Source organism: Oryx dammah, unplaced genomic scaffold (assembly GCF_014754425.2).
Source record: "Oryx dammah isolate SB20612 unplaced genomic scaffold, SCBI_Odam_1.1 HiC_scaffold_1, whole genome shotgun sequence".
In the NCBI taxonomy this organism is placed as follows: domain Eukaryota; kingdom Metazoa; phylum Chordata; class Mammalia; order Artiodactyla; family Bovidae; genus Oryx; species Oryx dammah.
Window position 1 is genome coordinate 35006706 of NW_024070185.1, and position 24320 is coordinate 35031025.

Below are 24320 nucleotides of genomic sequence, written 5' to 3' on the forward strand. Positions count from 1 at the left end.
TTAAAAGGTATTTTTCACAATAGAGTTTTGTTCTAGGTCCCTGAATGAGGGATTGTGCTTAAAGGTCTTCCTTGTTTTCTAAAGTCAGTTCCTATCCCAGCAGTAGCACATGCAGAGCACCCAGAACCCTTCTTTGAGGAATCAGCTTAGTTTTACATATATTGCAAAGTATTCTGGATACAACAGCCAATGATCATCGCCTCTTCTGTGTCTTCTTACCTGGAAGGATGATATTACATCTCTTTCAGCACTCATTTTCAGGGAACCCCTTCCAGTCTTAATCAACTTTCAATCTGTGCCTTCTGGATAACACTTAACCTGCAGGCCAATGGATACCTTTGGTGCTATATACATAATTAATCATAAGTTAGATCCTCCTCTGTGGCTGAGAAATTCTCTAAAAAGCACCCAAGCTGTGATGAAACTGGAAGCCAGAAGCTTGACCTCAGAATCAAAGGCAGACCTTATATAATAGAATACAGGCAGGGCTCAATTAAAGAGTTTGATACATCTGCCCCCAGTTATATGAAGTAATACTGTATAGTCATCCATCCAGAACAGAAGGGAAATTCAGATGTGTTCTGTTAAGATGAGACACTGCTTTTGGACACCCTCAGCCAATGGAACCACAAGGTCTCAGTCCAGTTCATTTTTATTTTAGAACATGTAGGAATTAACTTTAGGTTAAAACTACCTCCATATGTTTCCATTTGGGCCAATTTCCCTCAGTAACACTATCCCATTGAAATATAAAATCTTGGGCATTCCAAGTTGAGTTACTAAAAATATTTATGGAGAATATATTATCTAAAATTCTCAGGACTGACTTTCTTCAGAGTGAGAGAAAACTAAAGTGGTGTATTTCCACATCTCATGTGTCTACCAGCAGCTTTATCTATCCAAAAATATCCTTAACTTCTAAGTGGTTTCATGTTTACTAAATGGATAAAATTCAGAACAACAGCAAAAATAAAGATTTAACAAAGGGCTACAAACTCCCCACGTGAGAGCTAATTTCCAGTGAAATTTTAGTTGGATACTTAGGATAGTGTAGAAGAATTAACAAAATTTACATTTTAAGTTTGCTTTGATTTTATAATGCATGTTTTCAACCCAGTTAATTCCAAATGTATTTATAATCCCAAAAATCACCCACTGGAAGATTGAAGAAATACAAAGCCACAGATCTAAGTGAAATTAAAGTAACTGAACTCAAGTAAATATAAGAGATTTATAACTAAAAATATGAGTAAACCTATATGCTTGCTTTTATTCTCTTAGAGAAATTCAGAATCTCCTAGCAGTCTTCCAATGTTCTTTCAGTTCTTGCCTGAATTCTAAGAGACTTCAGTATCAGAGATCTTGATGCTGTGTAATCTCCTCCTTGTCTGACGGAAAGGGAAAGTGACATTGCTAAGCCATGTCCGACTCTTTGCCACCCCATGGACTGTAGCCTACCAGGCTCCTCCGTCCATGGGATTTTCCAGGCAAGAGTACTGGAGTGGGCTGCCATTTCCTTCTCCAGGGGATCTTCCCAACCCAGGGATTGAACTCGGGTCTCCTGCATTGCAGACAGACGCTTTACCGTCTGAGCCAGATGAGCCAATTTTTTCCTGAGGCAATTTTTTCACAACCTAGGCTAAGGCTATAAAAAAGAACCATAACGATTAGATACACAGAAAGAAAACATTCATTCTTTCTTTCAGGAACCATTTAACATGAAAGGAGTAATGACAGGAAAAGGAAGTTAAAGTGGTACGAAAGACTTAGTACAGCAGGGTAGACAAATAATAACATGCGGAAGCAAGAGAGATGGCACATAGATGTGTCAAGCCATCCAGCCAGTCCTCCAGAAACATACCTGTACTTGAAGAGTTGGGTATATTGATTTTTTTTTAAAGCCTGGGAAACCATATATCATGGAGTGTTATGGGATATTTTAGTAAAGGTGTGATAGTATTTTGGCTTGTGTTAAATACTTTGGGGGAGGGTATAAGAAATGGGTCCTCACTCTTCATTAGATGCTGCCAGAAAGTAGAGGTAACTCTTGGATTGGGTATCTTAATCTTACCTAGAAGGAGGAAAGACCAAGCAAGGCTTAAACTGTAACTAGACAGAAAGCAACAGTCCAATCACTCATATGAGCCAAGACGGGGAGTGTTTGGTCATTTTTTACTTTTCACAGAGTTCACATTTTCATTGATTTTCAGACATGATTATGGAGTGGTCTTATTTTTGACGAGTCCGTCATGGTCAAAGAATGGTCTTGTCTGATGTTGATACGGTATGAAAATAGATCACAGTAAGAAGAGGTGCAAAGAAATATAGCTATTTGTTTTATTGAACACAAATTGCATGCCAGGCACTATGCTGAATGCTTTGTGTGTATGATTTTAGCACACATACTAAAATAGTACTTATTTCATTGAACTGTTGTGAATATTAAAAAATAGCTGTATTTCTTTGCACTTCTTCTGACTCTGATTTTTATATGCTTCCTTTTAGGAAAGAGAAAACCAGCACCTCATGTCTAGGAGCCAGCATGATACTGTTATATAGGCCTTAGGGTTGGTCTAGTCTTCAGCTGTGAGTTTCAGAATTCTCTGGTTGAAACTAAATATTTTCATAGCATATCAACATTAGACAATATCACTCTTTGACCATGATGGTCTAGATGAAAGCAGAGATACTACATTTTTCATTACTGAATTTTCAAACAGTGACTTGTCTACAATGGTGCTTAATAAATATTGAATGATTGGTTAGATGGGTAATGAATGGATGAACTGATGGATGGACTCAAAGTTCACATTTGATCAGAATCATGACTATTTGATATGATATCTATTTTTATTATTTCCTTTTCTTTTTTCTTAGCACATGGCACAGCACGGGGGATCTTAGTTTCCCAATCAGTAGAGTTTTAACCTCTGGATTGCCACGGAAGTCCCATATTTGATACAATTCATTTTGTATCCCAGACAGTAGGAAGAAACCTTAAAATGATGATGATAGCAATTATTTAGCTTTTTGATTGCTTGTGATTTTTACCACACAATGCCATGCAGATATTCTTAAAGGTAGAAACATTATCTTATTTTCCACGTAAGAATGTGAAAGCTCAGATATGTTAAATATTCACTCAAAATCTCAGAACTGGTAAGTGACCAAACATAGGCTAGACTCCTGGCCTCCCCAATTTTCAGTCCCATGAACTATAGAGAAGTATTTTTTCCTCATATTTTCCAAAATAATTTATGTAAAGGAATGAATTTCAGGTTGCATAAAATGTTTTTCTCATGTTTCTAAACATCAGCATTTATGAAACCTTTCTATTTAATTAGTCATGATTTATCTATGACCTGCCCACAACTGTGTTTCCAGCATTACTTTTTAGGTAATTGTTCCCACTTGCCCTTGACAGCCTTCAGTTATTTCACTTCCTTAGCACTGTGAAAAATCAATAATCCATTTATATTTTTTGAAAAAGTATCTTTTCATGCACAGATTTTTTTTGCATTTAAATAATGTTTGTGATTGAGGAAAACTGTTAATACCTGGCTAAGAACAACAGTGTTGCATACTCTTTGAAAGAGAAGAATGTTCAATTCAGATGAAAAAATTCAAGTTGTGTGATGACTTGAGGGGAAAAAAAACCCACAATATTGTTGTTTAACCAATAAGTCATGTTGGACTCTTTGCAACCCCATGGACAGGCCTCCCTGTCCATCACCACCTCCTGGAGCTTGCTCAAACTCTTGTCCATCAACTCGGTGATGCCATCCAACCATCTCATCCTCTGTCACACCCTTCCCCTCCTGCCTTCAATCTTTCCCAGAATCAGGATATTTTCCAATGAGTCTGCTCTTCACATCAGGTAGCCAAAGTATTAGAGCTTCCAATTCAGCATCAGTCCTTCCAATAAATATTCAGTGTTGAGTTCCTTTAGGATTGACTGGTTTGATCTTCTTGCTGTCCAAAGGACTCTAAGTCTTCTCCAGCACCAGAATTTGAAGGCATCAATTCTTTGGTGCTCTGCCTTCTTTATGATCCAACTCTCACATCCATACATGACTACTGGAAAAACCATAGCTTTGACTATACAGACTTTGTCAGCAAAGTGATGTCATAACTTTCTTCCAAGGAGCAAACATCTTTTAATTTCATGGCTGCAGTCATCATCCACAGTGATTTTAGAGCACAAGAAAATAAAAGCTGTCACTGTTTCAACATTTTTGCCATCTTCATGTTTAAAAAAAAAACACAATATTTTAATTAAAAACCTGAATATGGTAAAAGTTCATATTAATATCAACTTCATTGAGGAACATACTAAAACAGAGGCAACCATAATTCCTATGTGAACCCCTAGAAATAGGTCTTCCTCTTGGCGTGGTAGAAATAGGCCTTCCTGTAGGCCTCTTATTAGGTTGAATTTGATATTTTATTGATAATGGACACTGAGCTCCAATCACCAAAACAATTCTTCCATTTTCATAGGATCATTTTTGCATTCCACACACAGAATATTCTGATTCATTTTGTAAACCTGAACTTTAAGCTAAATTTATTTGCAAATTACTTGAGTAGCATTGTGAAATTGAGCTTCAATGTGAATTATCTTTAGCTCAGATTTTGGGTAAAGTTTTCATAGCTTTGAATGCTGTCACAATGACAGCTTAATGTTTTGTTTTTTAAGGGGGGTGTGTGTGTGTGTGCATGTGTGTATATATATGTATGTATATATGTGTGTATATCTATGTATATGTGTATATGTATGCACACACATACATATATATGCATGTATATGCACACATACACATATGCAAATACATAGATGATATATGTAAGTTATGTTCTATCATTGTGATATATCAGGTTCATTTGTCAAGTGTTAGATTTGTCCTTGATGATATTATTCATTTATTTATATCTTTCATCTGGTGAAATGAGAAAACTAAAGATAAAAATGTTTCACTGATTGACTGAATATACCAGTTTGATAAGCTGGAGAACTCATATTAGAACCCAAGTTTTTAGATGCTTAGAGAAACATTTTGCTCCTTGGTTGTTGTTCTTAAGTCACTAAAATGTGTCTGACTCTTTGTGACCCCGTGGACTGCAGGACTCCAGGTTCCTCTTTCCTCCACTGTCTCCTGGAGTTTGGTCAAATTCATGTCCATTGAGTTAGTGATGCTATATGACCATCTCATCCTCTGCCAACCCTTTCTGCTTTTGCCTTCAGTCTTTCTCAGCATCAGGGTCTTTTCCAATTATTTGGCTCTTTGCATCAGATGACCAAAGTATTGGAGCTTCAGCTTCACCATCAGTCCTTGCAATGAATATTCAAGACTGCTTTCCTTTAGGATTGACTAGTTTGATCTCCTTGGAGTCCAAAGAACCCTCACTGCAAGAGTCCAGGAGTCTTCTCCAGCCCCATAGTTCAAAAGCAATTCTTCAGCACTAAGCTTTCTTTATGGTCCTACTATCACATCTGTACATGACTACTGGGAACACCAAAGCTTTGACTATATGGACCTTTGTCAGCGAAGTGAAATCTCTGCTGTTTAATATGCTATCCATGTTTGTCATAAGTTTCCTTCCAAGAAGCATCTTTTAATTTCATGGCTGAAGTCACTGTCACCAGTGATTTTGGAGCCCAAGAAAATAAAGTCTATCACTATTTACACTTTTCCCCCTTCTGTTTCCCATGAAGTGATGGGGCTGGATGCCATGATCTTAATTTCTTGAATGTTGAGTTTTAAGCCAGCTTTTTCACTCTTCTCTTTCACCCTCATTAATAGACTCTTTAATTCCTCTTCATTTTCTGCTATTAGAGTGGTATTATCAGCATATCTGAGATTGCTGGTATTTCTCTTGGAAATCTTGATTCCAGCTTATAATTTACCAGCCTGACAGTTTGCATATAAATTAAATGAGCAAAGTGACAATATAAAGCTTTGCCATACTCTTTTCCCAATTTTGAACCAATCCCTTGTTCTATATCCAGTTCTAACTATTGCTTCTTGATCTGTGTACAGATTTCTCAGGAGACAGGTAAGGTGGTCTGGTGTTCCTAGCTCTTTAAGAATTTTCCACAGTTTTTTGCAATTTGCAGAGTCAAAGGCTAATGTGTAGTCAGAAAAGCAAAAGTAGATGATTTTCTGAGTCACCTTGCTTTCTCCGTGATCCACTGAGTGTTGACAATTTGAGCTCTGGTTCCTCTGCCTTTTCGAAACTGAGCTTGTACATCTTCAAGTTCTAAGTTCATGAACTGCTGAATCCTAACTTAAATGATTTGGATCAAAACCTTAGTAGCATGTGAAATGACCACAATTGTAAGGTTGTGTGAACATTCTTTAGCATTGCCCTTCTTTGGGACTGGAATGAAAATCGATGTTTTCTAGTACTGTGGCCACTGCTGAGTTTTCCAAATTCGGTGGCATATTGAGTACAGCAATTTATTACATCATCATTTAGGATTTTAAATAGCTCAGCTGAAATTCTGTTACTTCTGCTACCTTTGTTTGTAGTAATGCTTCCTAAGGCCTACTTGACTTCACATTCCAAGATGTCCTACTGTAGGTGAGGGACCACACCATGGTGGTTATCTGCTTCATTAAGACCCTTTTTGTATAGTTCTTCTGTGTACTCTTCTACCTCTTTTTAATATCTTCTGCTTTAATTAGGTCATTAGTATTTCTGTCCTTTATCATGCCCGTCCTTGCCTGAAATATTCCCTTGATATCTCTAATTTTTTTTTTGGAAGAGGTCTCTAGTCTTTCCCATTCTATTGTTTTCCTCTATTTCTTTTCATTGTTAATTTAAGAAGGCTTTCTTATCTCCCCTTGCTATTCTGTGGAACTCTGCATTCAGTTGAGTATATCTTTCCCTTTCTCTCTTGCCTTTCACTTCTATTCTTTACTCAGCTATTTGTAAAGCCTCCTCAGACAAACACTTTGTCTTCTTGCATTTCTCTTTCTTTGGGATGGTTTTGTTCCCTTACTCCTGTATAATGTTACATCGTTCTGCAGGCACTCTATTTACCAGATGTAATCCCTTGTATCTATGTGTCACCTCCACTGTTTAATTATAAGAGATTTGATTTAGGTCATACCTGAATGACCTAGTGATTTTCCCTACTTTCTTCAATTTAAGCCTGAGTTTTGCAATATGGAGCTCATGATCTGAGCCACAGTCAGCACCAGGTCTTTTTTCTGCTGACTTAGAGAGCTTCTCTATCTTCAGCTGCAAAGTGAATAATAAATCTGATTTCACTATTGACCATTTGGTGATATCTATGTGTAGCATCATCTCTTGGGTTGTTGGATGAGGGTGTTTTCTATGACTAGTACGTTCTCTTGACAAATCAATGTTAGCCTTTGCCCTGCTTCACTGTGTGCTCCAAGGCCAAACTTGCCTGTTATTCCAGGTATCTCTTGACTTCCTATTTTTGCATTCCATTCCCTCTAATGAAAAGGACATCTTTTTTGGTGTTAGTTCTAGAAGGTCTTCTAGGTCTTCATATAACTGATCAACTTCTTCTTTGGTATCGGTGGTTGGGGCATAGACTCAATTACTGTGATCTTAAATGATTTGCCTTGGAAATGAACCAAGATCATTTTGTCGTTTTTGAAGTTGTACCCAAATACTGCATTTGGGAATGTTTTATTGACTATGAGGGCTATTCCATTTCTTCTAAGGGATTCTTGCCCACAGTAGTAAACATAATAGTCATCTGAATTAAATTTGCCCATTCCCATGCAATTTAGTTCACTGATTCCTAAGATGTTGATGTTCACTCTTGCCATCTCCTGCTTGACCATATCCAATTTACTTTGATTCATGGACCTAACATTCCAGGTTTCTATGTAATATTGTTCTTCAGAGCATCAGACTTTACTTTCCCTATCAGATACATCCATAACAGAGTCATTTCTGCTTTGGCCCAGCCATTTCATTCTTTCTGGAGCTATTAGTAATTGCCCTCTGCTCCTGCCCATTAACATACTGGATACCTTCAGAACTAAGGGGCTCATCTTCCAGTGTCATCTTTTTGCATTTTCATATTGTTCCTGATGTTCTCCAGGCAGGAATACTGGAGTGATTTGCCATTTCTTCCTCCAGTGGACCACATTTTCTCAGAGTTCTTCAATGTGATCTGTCAGTCTTGGGTGGCCCTGCATGGCATGGCTCATAGCTTCATTAAATTACAGAAGCCCCTTCTCCACAAGACTGATCCATGAATGGATAATAATGCACAATATATGTATAATATTTAGAAATACTACACAAATAAGTTCTTCTAGAACCACTGTCTCACTAAGACTCTGGATCCCAGGACTCTACTTCAACAAGTAAAATCAAACCCATATAATTTGGTTGGGAAGCTACCTACTTCTTATCTTTGTACATTTATTTTGTCTATCCCTACTTGATAAAGCAACCTTTAAATATGTGTACAGGTTTACAAAATGACAAGAGATCATATGTTATGTTGTTCCCTTTTTAAACTAGACTTCAAATAACATAATTATCATTTTCATGTGGAAATTTTCCCTCTGGATATGATTTTTAAATATTATATTTGACCTTGAATAAAACAATATTCATGATCTCAGTCCTTCACTGTGAATATCAAGTTATATTTACCAAGCTGTGGATTTTAATTTAGCACAAAAAAAAACACATAAAAAACATGAGCTAGTCATTCATTATTATTTACTTACATCTGATGAAATATTTGTCTATAGAATTTCATAGTCAGGTCATATGCCTTTAAATAGGCAGGCAAAACAGAGGAATAGAACATTCTGTTGACAGGTAAATGTGAATCAATCTGGTTTCTTTCAAAGGAAAATAATCAAGCTCTTTTCAAATAATGTAAAATGCAAAATGATTGCCTGTTGGAGGGGGTTGGGGGGCTTATCAGCTTCTCTTCTCAGAGAAATGATTGCCGTATTCTAGCTGGAGGAACATATGCTAACAGCTTATCTTGTGATTTCTCTGCAGTCGCTGATATTTATTAACAGTTGACTTTCTGTCGTTGCTCTTCTTCTTCCTCTTTCCTCCAACAGTGTAAATTAGTTTCCCCAAATCTACATCTCGTCTTCATTTTCTTATCAGTCTTGCAGAAAGGGTGATTATTTCATTATTGGTTTTGAAGAGCCTTTCATATTAAGTGGTGCAGCTCTGGTTTCAGGCAGACATTTAACAGACTCTATTTGTTTTATTCTTTGTCTCATCGTCTTAATCAAAGCCCCTGAGATTGAGTCTTTTGTAGTAACAAACAAGAATAAAGGGAAATTATGAATTGTCTCTTCCACAGAAAATGCAGTATTCATCAGGAATGCCTGGTGGGATTGAAACAGGGTAGGCTTCAAACATGTGAAAACAATTGTATTCACCAATGAAAATCCTTTTAATAGATAGGATACCTGTCTTCCAATCTCTTATTAGCTTAATACCTAAGCAGTGTCCCTCTGTGGGGTTAGAGCCTTTTTGTATTGTCATAAGGTTGCTAGTGGAAAATTTTTCAGAGTGAGAGTTTATTTTTTCACATGAGACCTGCTGTCTTTCTTTCTCCAAAATACTTTGTAATTTTTTCCCCAGAGCTTTTTTTTTTTCATCTTTGCTATATAGATTTAACATTAACTCTGATTTACCGAATATGCACTGTCCTGGATTCTTGATATTGAACAGCTATGGGAAAATGTGTAGGTGTCATGACCTCATTTTCAGATTCATATGATTCAAAATAGCCTGAGAGCCCTCATTGCTTACTGTCCCTGCACTCTTTTGACCATATTTTGATAAATTTTTCAGAAGCAGTTCAAGAATTGGGTTAGCTATTTAGGTAAAATCAGTTTATATAGGGGCAACATGAAAAAGGTCTAATATAGCCCATGTTTCTTCTTAATGTACAAATCAAGTTTTATGGTATCTGGAAAAATCAAAGAGGTCCTAAATACCTGACTTCCTAGTATCCCAAATATTGATCACTATTATGTTTGTAATTATCTTACTTAGATTCAGAAATCCTTATTCACATCTGTACATTTTTTATATCATTAACTGATTCAAAAAACTAAAGTAAGAATTTGATTCTGATATGGCTTTGGATTCATATATCCATCATTAAGGTATAAACTATATTATGGTTCTTCTATAAATAAAGAATTAAAAGAGAAATTTTTAATTCTGACATAAACTAAATGCATTTTTCACTATTGTTAACTGTGTACTTACACAGGGAATTACAAAATGTGCTAGTTGTTTATTGCTGTACAACAAATTATCTCAAAACAGAGCAGCTTGAAACAATACATTTTTTTAATTGTCTCATAGTTTCTGTGAGTTGAATTAAGGTTGTATAGTTGGATGCCTCTGACTCAGGATCTCTCACAATATTGCAAAGTATCAGCCAGGAATGGGATCACTTCAAGCCCAAATGGAAGATGATCCATTTCCAAGTATACTATCATGACTCTCAGCAACGCTCAGGAGATCCACTTTCAAGCTCATTCATAAACCATTTACAAACCTTACATCCTCCTTGATGTAAACCAGAGTCAGTCATTAATCACTTGCCATGTAGGTTTTTCAATAAGTTAACTCACCAAATGACAGCTCACTTTCTCCAGACCAAGGGCTGCAAGAAAGAAAACATCAGAAGAATGATCAAGAAGGAAGCCACAGTCTTTTAAAAATCTAAATTCATAATCAACATCCTATCACTTTTGCATCCTGTGTGCATGCATGTATGTGTGTATGTGTAAAAACAAATCCCAGGTCTAACTCACATTCAAGGGAGAGGGAATTCCACAAACACACAAATGCCAGAGAGGAAGACCTTTGAGATACATTTTAGAAGCTGTCTACCACAGTCCACCCTTTGGACCCAATGGTTCATACCTCTTCCACATACAAAGGCTCACTTTCTCCTGGAGTCCCTGGTCTCTGCCTGTTCCAATTAAGCAGGTCATGCTAGGTTATACTTCAGTAGCAGCTCTAAAATCCTATTGACTTAAAACAATAAAATTTTACTTCTCAGTCATCCTACGTGTCTATTATGGGTTGGCTAAGGACTGTTTTCCTCACCCAGAGATTCTCCAAGTTCATTGGAACTAGAGGGAGGGAAGAGCAAGTTGATGGCAATTAAAGGCTTCTCATTTAAGTAACACGTGTTACTTCTGCTCAAATAGTACTAATTTCAAGGGCACAAGTAACTATATTTCTACCATGTGCCTGAAAAGAAGAGAAGTAGAAGTATCAATAAACAGCCCAAGAGACTAACACAATGGGTAAAATCTTGTCTTCCATTTCTAGCTAAATACATATCAAACTGATTATGAGCCAATTTCTCATACATTTAGCTCATTCTACAAATATTTAACAAGTACTAAGTTTTTACGAAATGATAAGGCCTAAGAGCAGAGAAAAAAGCAGTCCCTATCTTCTGGTTTCTCAACATGGTGGGCAAAGAGATAAGTATATAGATAATTTCAGGATAGAAGTCATGATAAAATGTCAGTTAAGGCATAATATGACATTTAACTCAGACTTGAGGAGAGAGGAGATCAGAGATCTTAAAGTAGATGAAAGTAAAGAGATCAGGACATCTTAAAGTAGATGAACTCTGATGAGTTCTGATAGATGTGTAAAAATAGGCCAGGTAAGGAAAGTCAAGAAAGACACTTTTCACTGTTTCTTTAATACAGTGAATTTATGATGATTATCTTATAGAGCAAAAGGCCTGGATTCTTCTGCATTAGCATTAACTAGTACCTTAGCCTGATCAAGTAACTGGGCAATTGTGCACCTAGATTGCTCATCTGTGAAATGAAAAGGTTTAACTAGATGTTGTCCAAGATCTCCTTCAACTGTAAAACCTGTGATTGCTCCTGCTCTAGAGGATATTTTTTAAAGGCAGACTTTATTGGATAATCATAAAATAACTACCTTATAAAGCAATCACTTACTAAAACAGTTCAGTAAGCACCAATGGGAAATTCCCTTATCAAAAAATAGTATAATTAGATATCCCTTCTGAGACACAATATGTTCAAAATTGATCACAAAAGAATAAGATGTATTCTTGATAGAATGATATTAAAGTAGTTCTTTGTAGCAAACTTACTCTTGTGATATTTTTCCTCTTTAATCTATCACTCTAGATATTTCTAATGATTCTCATGCATAGACTCTTCCTATTTTATCTGTTGGTTTTATTTACCTGTGAAAGAACATCAACTGTGTCTATTCTACACACACAATTTATTTTGCACAAAAATTATATTGCCAGATTAATTTGCACCATCATAATCCTACATATTACCATGCTTTTCACTTGACTCACCAACCCTTCTTGAGTTCTCCAACTTTTAAGGGAAGATACTTGCCAGTGACTTCAAATCTTGACCCCTCACTGCACGGTCATTGTTCTCTTACCAGTCAACAGGACTCTAGATCAGCAGTCTTCCTTTTTCCACCTCAAGCCTCCATTCCTTCTCTCCTATTTCACTGATATGATCTAGACATTTAAAGCAAGTACCCCTACCACGTACTGGCAAAGAACACGTATATTTCAGGGGAGTTTAATTGCTCCAACCACTTTGGAAAACAGTTTGGCATTATCTACTAAAAGTTGAACATATGCATACCAGATGATCCAGCAATTCCACTCATTATATACAACACGTGTACCAAGGAATACTTTCAAGGATGTTTATTGCAGCATTAATTGTAATTGCTCTAAACTAGAAAAGACCCAATGTTCATCAACAATAGAAAGGGTATAGGAAGTGTGGGAGACTTTCCTGGGAATCCAGTGGTTATGACTCTCCACTTGCACTATAGGAGGTGCAGTGCTGGGCTTCATGGCCACACACACACACAAAAAAAAAAAAACAGCCAGACACGATGCAATAAGTAATATGTGATTATATTTATTAAGGTTCAAGGCAGCTCTGAACTATAGGGTTAAAAATGAAGATAATGCTTTGTCTACCTTTGATGAAGAGGAGAAATGGACTTGTGGGGCAGCATGGGGTTTCTGTCGCAGTGGAAATATTCTATATTTTGACCTGGGATGTGGTTACGCTGGTGTCTGCTTTTGTGTGATTCATTCCTTATGCACTGTACTTTAAATGCTTTAAAAAGTACTTGGGCTTCCAAAAAACTCTTATTTAAAAAAAAAAAAAATACGTGAACACATGGTCAAAAAGCCACTTGCTATCCCAGTTAGTATATCCTGCCATATGTGTTACAAAACTCTTATACTACAGTACCCTTTATTACTGTAGAATATTTTTCCTCAGTTTCTATGTTAATTGCAATGTGGTTTAAGATAGGATTCGTTGTTCAGTTAATAAAGCTCTAAATCATTCAATCTACTACATATATAGTAGAAAAGGAATGAAATAAAAAAGAGAGAGTGCAAGAAGGAAGGGACAAATTATGTTACTTAGGGGTTCTGACATGTTTGACAAGACAAAACTGTAAAATATATTCTCTTCCTGATCTAACCTGCTTTTCTACTCTATGATATGCATATGAAAAACAGATCTGATACTTTTCAACACAGGTACTTTTAGATATTTCAAGTTTTATTTTTTCCTGAATGTTTGCTTACCTACCATTGCTCATCTGGTACCAACTTGAATCTATGAAAATGGCATCAAAGAAAAACATGTGCGAACAATTCCGAATAAAGGTGAATCTCTCCTGATGAATAAAACCTCTCCTGATGAAATCTTTTTAATATTGATATTAAAAGTCATTTTTAACTAATTTAAAGGGTCACGTCTACTTGTGTTAATGGTTAATGTAGAAACGGCTTTAAAATGACATGCTATTTTGATAATCAAGATTTGGAGGTGTTTTAGAATAGGGTTAACAGCAGAAAATTTTTCATATGAAGTAAACTTTTTTCTAGTTTAAATAGAGTTGTAAAATGCATCACACTAGAGCATATATTTGAATTCCAGATTTTCTGTTAAAATGCCTTTTTAAAGTTTGAAGTATTTTAATTAAAATATTCTTATTACATAAAATAAAGCTACAAGTCATTAATGAAACTTGGAATTTTCACATTATAACAGAAGGGATGCCATATAGCAAAGATAAAAATTACAGTGAGGAAACCTAAAGCATTTTTTATGAGTAAGAAAGTAAAATAATGTGATTTGATTCTAGCTCACTCTGTTTAAAAAATAAAATAAAAGATGATAGTCTTTGGATGTAAAACACACTAAAGGAAAAGCTATTTATGACATGTTTGTTTTTTCTGTGGAGGGAAAAAAATAAGCCATAGGGTTTTCCCAAAGTAAAGGGAAACCTTCAGAAGTTCTTAGAACAATTTTCAGTATATATCCGTAAATACTAAAAGTGCATCAGCCAAGATTTTACCTCACCATGGACAGTTCTGCTGTTGACAGTTATTGACTTTAGCTCTTACAGCTTCCTTAGCTGCAACAATTAGTCAGAACTCGGTTTCCTAGGTGGTGATGCTAGTGGTAAAGAACCTGCCAATTTAGGATGCTTAAGACATTCCGAGTTCCATCCCTGGGTTGGGAAGATCCCATGGAGTAACGTATGGAAACCAACTCCAGTATTCTTGCCTGGAGAATCCCATGGACAGAGGGGCCTGCCAGGCCACAGTCCATAGAGTTGCACAGAGTAAGACATGACTGAAGCAGCTTGGCACACACACATACACAGAGATGAAAGAACCTACCCCATTATTCTAGTTCCTTTCTTGCGTGTTCATTCTCTCACCTGCATCAGGCATATTCCATGAGCTGAAGGGCATGCTTTCTTGGTGAAATCAACTGCCAAAAATCCATTTTCTACCACTTAGGAAAGTTTGTGATCTATTTTATCCTCAGCCTTCAAAAAAGAAAAGATAATTGAGAATAGTTTGCACTTTGGCCACATGTACGAAGTTCAGTTGACCTAACCATGAAGCATGACTTAGAAAGAATTGAATCTTTGCTCTTTCTGGCTGGTGTTACATACTTTCTGTTGTCCCCTCTACTAGATCAATAGGTGATTACATTGATATTTGTACTCAGAGACGAAAGGTAGCTTTGGAATTGTCGGAGAAGCAAAAGAGTTGCATTCATGTCTATAAAAACTCTGAGAAATGGCTTCAACTGGCAAACCCAGTTATGCATTTGCCTGACACTAAAGAGACAAGTGCTTTGCCAGTGTAAATGATATATTAACACTGATGCAAGTGAACTACAAAAAAGCTATCATAAAATCTAGCCTAAAGGTGTCATTCAGCAATAATCTAAATGAGTTGTGGAATAGGGCTTGAGGATTTTTACCTCAGGTTAAAAGGCAGTGCAGTTGCATGTCAAGCAGGAAAAGCCTCCTCTTTTTAATTCTTCAGAAAAGAAGCAGGGAGATCTGACCATCTTCCCTATATTTTCCTTTTTTAAATAGGGCTGAGAGTAAAGGAACTATATGTCTGAAAGCTAGGTTCTGCCAAACAGAACTAAATTTAACCAGTATGTGGACGATAAAAAAAAGACAGATGGGTGAGATTTATGAAGAGCCCTTTCGAAAGTGGCCTCAAACAGGTGGTTTCCCAAAAGGAGCCAGTGTATAAAGTGTTTCTGGCTGTAGAATGAACGGGAGAAAGAGATGTGTTGGCAATAAGTATACGGGTGCTTGCTGACTGAGGCTCATATTGCTTGTCAGGTGTCTCTATTTTGTCTGAACTTCAAAAGCTATTTCATTGTACTATGAGAAGAGCAGAAGGTCTTGGATTCTGTGATTGGTTATTGTTTTGAAAAGGAAAGAAAATTACCTTTCATTTTCTCTCCATTGGCGCTAAATCCCCAGTGGCGGTTTGAAGGACATTTCAAATCACTGCAACTACAGCAAGGAGCTTTTGAGTCAGTTACTTCTGACTAATATTTTACAAATGCTCTCACCATCCCACCCAAACCTGCAAATAGAAGTCTGGAAAACAGTTTTGCAATTTTTTTTTTTTTAATGTTACCACTTGCTTTGAACTCTGAAGTAAAATCAAGTTCTACCTTTAAGATCTTTACTAAAAGGTATTTTGAAGACTGTGCCCAGTGAAGTCTTGCATCACCCCTCCCCAATGTAAAAACTGTGAACACTGTATTTAGGACAATATTTCCTATGAAATCTTCCTGGTACATTTTACCATACACTATTCAATTTACTTAAAAATAGAGAGAAATGGTCATCATGTGACATATACTGTGTTCCAGCCATAATCTAGAACAGAACAAAACCTGTTTCTATGAGAGTACTCTGGTTTATAGTAGGGGAGACCAAGCAGATTAAACAATCACAGTCTGTGCAGGCTAAGTGCTGTAATAATTTACTCACTATTTTAATGGCTCAAAGAACTATAATTTATCCATTTATCTATTGGCAAACTCTTACATCATTTCCATATCTTGGCAATTATAAACAATGCTGTGGTGAACATTGGGGTGCATGTATCTTTTTTAATTAGTGTTTTTGGTTTTGTTTTTTTTTTTGGATATATACCCTTATTGCAATTGCTGGATCATCGTTACTTCTATTTTTAATTTTTTGAGAAAACTTCATACTGTTTTTCACAGTGGCTGCATCATCGTACGTTCCTACCAACAGTGTATGAGAGTTCCCTTCCACATCCTTGCCAACATTTGCTAGTTTTTTAATTTTTTTGGCAGTGCAACTTGTGGGATCTTGATTCCCTGGTCAGGAATCAAGCCCTTACCCTCTGCAGTGGAAAGGCAGAGTCTTAATCACTGGACCACCAGGAAAGTCCCCTTGTATTCTTTTTGATGATGGTCATTCTGACAGATGTGAAATGATATCTCATTGTGGTTTTAATTTGCATTTCCCTGATGATCATCAGTGTTGAGCATCTTTTCATATACCTGTTGGCTATCTGCATGTCCTCTCTAGAAAAATGTCTATTCCAGTCTTCTGCCCATTTTTTTTTAAACCAGGGTGTTTTTGTTTGTTTTTGATGTTGAATTGTATCCACTGTTTCTATATTATGGATATTAAGCACTTATTGTTCATAGCATTTGCAAATATTTTCTCCCATTCAGTAGATTGGCTTCTTTTTTTTAAATGGCTTCCTTTGATATATAGAAAGCTTTTAAGTTCAATTAGGTCCCATTTGTTTATTTTTGCTTTTATTTTGCTTTAGGAAACAGATCAAAAAAAGAAAGAAAGTATTGTTATGATTTATGTCAAAGAGTGTCCAGCCTACATTTTCCTCTAAAAGTTTTATACTGTCTGGCCTTACATTTATGTTGTTAATCTATTTTGAATATATTTTTGAACATAGTGTTAGAGAATTTTCTAATTTTATTCTTTTACATGCAGCTATCAGTTTTCCCAACACCATTTATTGAAGAGACTGTCTTATTTCCATTGTATATTTTTACCTCCTTTGTTATAGATTAATTGACCATAGTGCCTTGGTTTATTTCTGAGCTCTCTATTCTGTTCTATTGATCTGTTTTTGTGAAAGTACCACACTGTTTTGATGACTACAGCTTTGCAATGTAGTCTGAAGTCATTAAGCATGATTCCTTCTTTCTCAATTTTGTTTTGGCCATTTTGGATCTTTTGTGTTTCCATGAAAATTTTTAAATTATTTGTTAAGATGTGGCATATATATATATATACACATATACATACACACACACACACACACACATACATACATACATACACACACAAAGGACTACTTTTATAATCATAAAAACAAAGGAAATTATCCCATTTGCAACAACATGGATGAACTTCAGGGGTATTGTGCTGAGTGAAATAAGTCAGACAGAGAAAGTCAGATACTGCATGATATCACTTTATTTGTGGAATCTAAAAGCTACAGCCAACTAATGAAGATAACAACAACAGAAAAGAAATAGACTCACAGATATAGAGAACAAATTAATGGTTACCAGTGGGGAGAGGGCACAGTGGAGGGGCATTAGAGGGGTAGGGTGTTAAGAGATACAAACTATTATGTATGAAATAAACTGCAAGGCAATATTGTACAACATAGGGAATATACCAATATTCCATATTAATATTCAAAATAACTATGAATGGAATATAACCTTTGAAATTGTGAATCACTGCATTGTACATCTGTAAATTATATAACATTGTACATCAACTAAACTTAGAAGAAATAGCTAAAATTTAGTTCTTATTTACATGAAATCCCAGAGCCAATGATGTTTCTAGTCAGGGTCAGGTGATAGTCATCTTTGTAACACTCTGGTATGAAGATTTTATTAGTAGAAGTAAGGAGTGATTCTGAAAGATGTGACCAAAGGACAAGGTGGGCTTCCACAGTGGCTTAATGTTAAAGACTCTGCCTGCAATGCAAAGGCTGCAGGAGATGTGGGTTCAATCCCTGGGTTGGTAAGATCCCCTGGAGGAGGGCATGGCAACCCACTCCAATATTCTTGTCTAGAGAATCCCATGAACAGAGGAGCCTGGCAGCTACAGCCCATTGGGTCTCAAAGAATCAGACACAACTGAAGCAACTTAGCACGCATGCACAAAGGACTAAGCTCTTTCCTTCTTAGGAATCTTTCCTTCTGTAGGTCCTCAGGGATTCCAGCTACAGATAGGAACAAAGAATAAAGAATCATGTATAAGATGTTTTTAAGGCCTGGACTGACATGGCATGGTTTATATCTAGCTATATTCCCTTGTGAGGAATCAGTCACATCTCACATCTATCTGGGGAAAAAAAAATACATATATATATATATATATAAAACCTGACTCTGTAACAGGAAGAAATTGAAACAGTTTTCTAAACAACTAGCCAATTTCTATGATACAAGATAATGTGATAAGGAAATACACAGAGCTGTTGTATTATCTAAAAAATACATTAAAGTATAACTTGGAGGAAGCAGGATGTTAAGGAAGGCTTTTTCCATGAGATGATGACTTCTCTGTGAATTGAAGAAGAAATAAGAATTGAACATGAGAAAAAAGTTTAGAAGAAGGTGGTCTAGACAGAAGGAAACTATTCTAAAAACAAACAGGAATCATTAGGGTATTCTATTCTAAATTCCATCAGGAAATTAAAACAAAGTGCTTTTTTATACATTTCAGTGTATGAATTTTGAAAAATTAATAATGAGACTATTTTCCATAAATATAATGCTGATAAGATTTAGAACTCTTCCATGTGAGTCAGTCCCAAGATCAGTAGGAAAGGCAAAGATGTGCTTTGTATTGGCTACTATGGTTTAAGTGATTCCCTTAAGAACCTTAGAGGCTTGAACCACCGTGTATTATGTAATTTCAGGAAGCAACTATGACACTCGTTAGACTTGATGAAATAGATGTTGTAAGTAGCTAAGGTAACCATTTTATGTTAGACATGATAATCCCATTCAAAATTGCAAAGATGCTCAATAGTCATTACTTTCCAGCATGTGAACAAACAGATATTTATATTGAGTTGATATTTCACTCTTTCAATTAAAAATTGTATGACATAAAATTGATACCAACTTCTTATTAGCCATCTTGTTTTTTTTCTCCTCTCTGTCCCCCCACCTAAAAAAATAATGGTGAAAATATGATTTTGTGAAGATAACTTATGGTTTGAATTTTTTTTTCACTTACAATTTTAGAATATAAATAATTGTATTTATTTATTTATTTATTTTTTATTTTACTTTATAATTCTATATTGGTTTTGCCATACATTGACATGAATCCAAGTTTTTATTTCTTTTTTTCTAATTAGGTATTGAACTTCCTGAGGCCAGGGACTGTGTCTGAAACCACAGTGGCTATCACAAGGTAAGTCTACAACACGTCTGAACTCCTTCCTTTCATTAGGTCTTAGAACCAGTTGTAATGCCTGATATGTAATTGGCACTCAACAAATATTGGTTTGAATGGATGGATGGATGAAATATTTGAACATTGTATTATTCACTTGATATTCCCCTTATAAAATATAATAAGATTGAATTGTTTTTTACTCAGGATGGCCATTTCTTCTTTTTAAATAAAATTATAACACACTCAAAACAATGGAACAACTAGGAAAAGATTTCTCAATGAGAGATTTAATTTTCATTTCTGAATCATGGGTGGCGTTCATCATGAGTATGTGAGAAATCTAACAATGGGTTAATGTTTTGATCTGGAGCAGCAGATGCCTCTAGATTTAAATGTTGATTGAATTGAGCTGCTGCTGCTATGAAATTATTAGCCCTCAGCAGTGCTCTCGCCTACATACTTTATTTTGGTTCTTCTAGAAGCTACAAGCTATTTATTGTTAATGAGAGAATAAAGTGAGAAAACAGATTAGCAAATAGATTAAAAAATTTAAATGTCTAATCTCTGTTAAACAATTACAGGGTTATCAATTTTTACTGCTTTGCAACAAAACTTTGCTATTAACACAGCCTTGTTATCTTACATATCTTTTCTCTAATGTGTTATTTATCATAATAATACTTTTTGATAAAATTCTCTACCAAGTACGTTTTTATTGCAGCTTCACAGTTAGCTTCTAATCTTAAAATGATAATTCTTTAAAGTAATTATTTCCTATGCTTGCTAAGATATTTGATTCATCAGCTCACCACTTAAAACGATTACTAGTAAAAATATGTGATGAATTATAAAATAATCTAAACTATTTTAATTGATGTTTCTAAATGCAGATTTTGTAAATGAAGGTTACAAAGTTTAGAAGTTCCCTAGCATACTCAAATACTCTTATCTGCTAAAAATATTGCATTCTCAACATAAAAGACAGGATCCCACCGCCCATATTCCCTGTGAACTTTATTTTGGGATTAATGTTTATGACTGTAATGAAAAAGCAAGTATCTGTATGTATAGAAAAGGTACACAAAGATCATTCAGAAACCAAAATGCCGTTAAAGTCAAATAAGATGAGGATTAAACAAACAAATGAGATGGAGATTGTAGAAAATTTAATTTCATTCTCTCCTGTTTCACCTTTGGCTCCTCACTGTTTCTATTTTATATATTAAGATTCAGCTCACTTTCACCCTAAAGCTTTCTTGGATATTCCCCATCAAAACAAAGCTTTATTCTTCTTCTGAACTCCTATATGCCTTTGTTCATAATAACTTATGATACTGATGATTCTGCTTTATGGTTCAGCTATTATATAGAATCAGCATTTTCTGAGTACGTTATGTTCCGGAGTTAATTTAAAAACCAGTTGTTTGGGAATCCAAATGACTTATTCCCATAGGACTAATAATAGAAATAATGCTTCTGTCTTTTAGTTTTTTTAATTTCTGTTGCTGTCTGATCTAGTGCGAATTGAAATATTTCAAATATACCTCCATTTTGACATTGCTTCTTCAGAACAAATCAATTCTATTCTCAGGGGCAAATTGCATAGATTCTAAACCTGTACTTGCATGGATTCTTTGTTATTTACTAGCTGCTGAATCTTAGGCAAATCATTCAGATATATGTGTTTGAAATGTCTTATTTTCAAAGTACAGAAATAATTGTACCAACTTCTTTAAGCTGTTGTGAAGATTAAATGAGTTCATATATGAACAGTGCTTTAGATCAGTACCTGACTTATACTAGAGTGTGTATAAGTTAACTATGGATGTCATCATTATTGTTTTCACTGAATCTTGGAGTATCAGGAACTTATCCGCCCACATATAGACATGTTTGAAAGTAGAAATATGCAATACATTTTAGAAGCTCATCTTCTATAGATAGGGTAGATACTAGAATTATAGAATACAGTGTCTCATGTCAGAAAGATCATAACTATCTCTTATATAAAATACCAATCAAATGCTTTTTTAGTACGCCTGTATTTCCAGGATGAGTTAAAATGGAAACAAAATACTGTAGCCATCTTCACCTCATCACAAATATGAAACAACAGTAAAAATAGCAGTGGTTCTTAATCATATGATTTATTGAACCCTTTGGATGTGCCAAGCAAAAGGTGGAAGGCTTTATATGTTATCCACACATCCTCCAATTACAGATGAAGATATTGGTAGTCAAGGAGGCAAAGATCTTTCATTGCTAATGAGAGTTAGAGTGAGAATACAAACCCCCTTTCTGACTTTTCAATCTTATGGTATTTCTACTCTACCCAAAACAGCACTCTAAGCCAAGTCCAAAAGTTTGTTGATATTTGTTGTTTTCAGATTAATATTTACATATTCTGAGGTCTTTTTAGGAATTGTTCTGCCACTTAACGAGTTTATCTAGTTCTTTGTAGTTCTGCTTTTTCTGTGTTTTCTACAAAAATCTAAGACATTTTAATCAAACCATTGGGTGAAGCCCAGTACACTTATTTAGGGTATGATAGTTGATCAGTATTTCCCAAATTGTCTCCTTGTTCATTTATCCAAGATCACCAGCTCACTCATAGTATTGCCTCAGAGCACTGAGTTAGAAATTCTTCTTTCCCTTTCTAGTCCATGAATTCTATATCATCCATCTTGAATGTAGGCATCTAAATCTAACACTTTACAAAGTGCTTAACTTCTTAAATCTTGCCAAAGAAAAGACAGCTTTATTATTTAATGTATCCCTTATTCCTTAAATATATTTAACCTTTATTTGTTGCTACACATATTATGTGCCAAGCAATCTGCACACCTATCTTATTTACTTTTCACATTAAACCTCTGAGGTCAGTACTATAATTATTTCCACATAAGGATGAGGGACCAAAGAACTGAAGAAACTATCTTACCCAAAGTCACACAAGTGGTACACGTATCAGATTTCAAACCCAGTGGAACTCCAGAGATGACAAGTGCCTCTGCATTTTAACATGGTCCTTCATTGCTCTGGGTTGAGAAATCCAAAACCATCCTACTAGATGGCAAAAGCGTGAGGCTTCCATTATCTTGCCAGTCCCTGCTTAACTGTTTGGATTGTAAATTTTTTTGAAAGGAGGGTCTGTGTCTTTTTATTCGTGTTTCTGCTCCTCACAATAATAAATACACTATCCTGTAATTAAAGGTTCATAACACTTTATCTTAAAGCCATTGATCAAGTTTAGTCAATTTGGTTAAATTAGTTTTCTTCTTCATGTAATTGTCAGTTTAACGTTTCATAGTTGGATCAAGCTAATGCTAGCCAGAAACTGTGAAAATGTCATAATCTGAAAATTCACAGATTTGTGGGGTGAACATATTATTGTGAATTCTATAGCCAAATGTTTTGCTTACTTTGGCAAACATGATTTAGTGTCTTGTTAATGAGAATATTTGAATATTTGCTGTGCCACAGCATGTTTTATTATAAGGACCAATGCCAACACCTATAAATATTTTCGTATAACTAAGAGTAACCGTCTGGAACTTTAGTCAATTTTGGAATCTCATCAGTTAAGAAAGTCAGAAATACTATGATTTCTTTAGGTGATGTTAAGAGCTGTTTATAAAATTCTGACTAGCACTATTTTAGAGAAACAAACCAAATCTGTTAACAAAGGCAGCCCATTTAGTGACCCTGATATTAGGGGTTTTTTAGTGAAGAAGTAACAATTATACAGTGGAAGTGACAAATAGATTCAAGGGATTAAATCTGAGAGAGTGCCTGAAGAACTATGGACAGAGTTTCCTGACATTGTAGAGGAGCCAGGGATCCACACCATCCCCAAGATAAAGAAATGCAAAAAGGCAAAATGGTTGTCTGAGGAGGACTTACAAATAGCTGTGAAAGGAAGAGAATCAAAAAGCAAAGGAGAAAAGGAAAGGTATACCCATTTGAATGCAGAGTTCCAAAGAATAGCAAGGAGAGATACAAAAGACTTCTTCAGCAATCAATGCAAAGAAATAGAAGAAAATAATGGAATGGGAAAGACTAGAGATCTCTTCAAGGAAATTAGAGTTACCAAGGGAATATGTCATACAAAGATGGGCTGAATAAAGGACAGAAATGGTATGAACCTAAGAGAAGCAGAAGATATTAAGAAGAAGTGGCAAGAATACATAGAAGAAATTAAAAAAAACAAAAACAAAAAAAAAAAACTTCACAACCCCATATAATCAAGATGGTGTGATCACTCACCTAGAGCCAGACATCCTGGAATGTGAAGTCAAGTGGGCCTTAGGAAGCATCACTACAAACAAAGCTAGGGGAGGTGATGGAATTCAGATTGAGCTATTCAAATCTTAAAAAATGATGCTGTGAAATTGCTGCACTCAATATGCCAGCAATTTAGGAAAACTAGAGTGTCCACAGGACTGGAAAAGGTCAATTTTCGTTCCAATCCCAAAGAAAGGCAATGCCAAAGAATGTTCAAACTA

The 24320-nt window shown here is 35.5% G+C and overlaps 1 long non-coding RNA gene across 1 annotated transcript; it reads left to right on the plus strand.

Moving 5' to 3' along the window:
- Window positions 1-11623: 11623 nt before the first annotated feature.
- Window positions 11624-23727, plus strand: LOC120863861. Its single transcript, XR_005721096.1, has 2 exons — window positions 11624-11657; window positions 23601-23727. It is a non-coding gene; the product is annotated as an uncharacterized LOC120863861 (long non-coding RNA).
- Window positions 23728-24320: the final 593 nt, after the last annotated feature.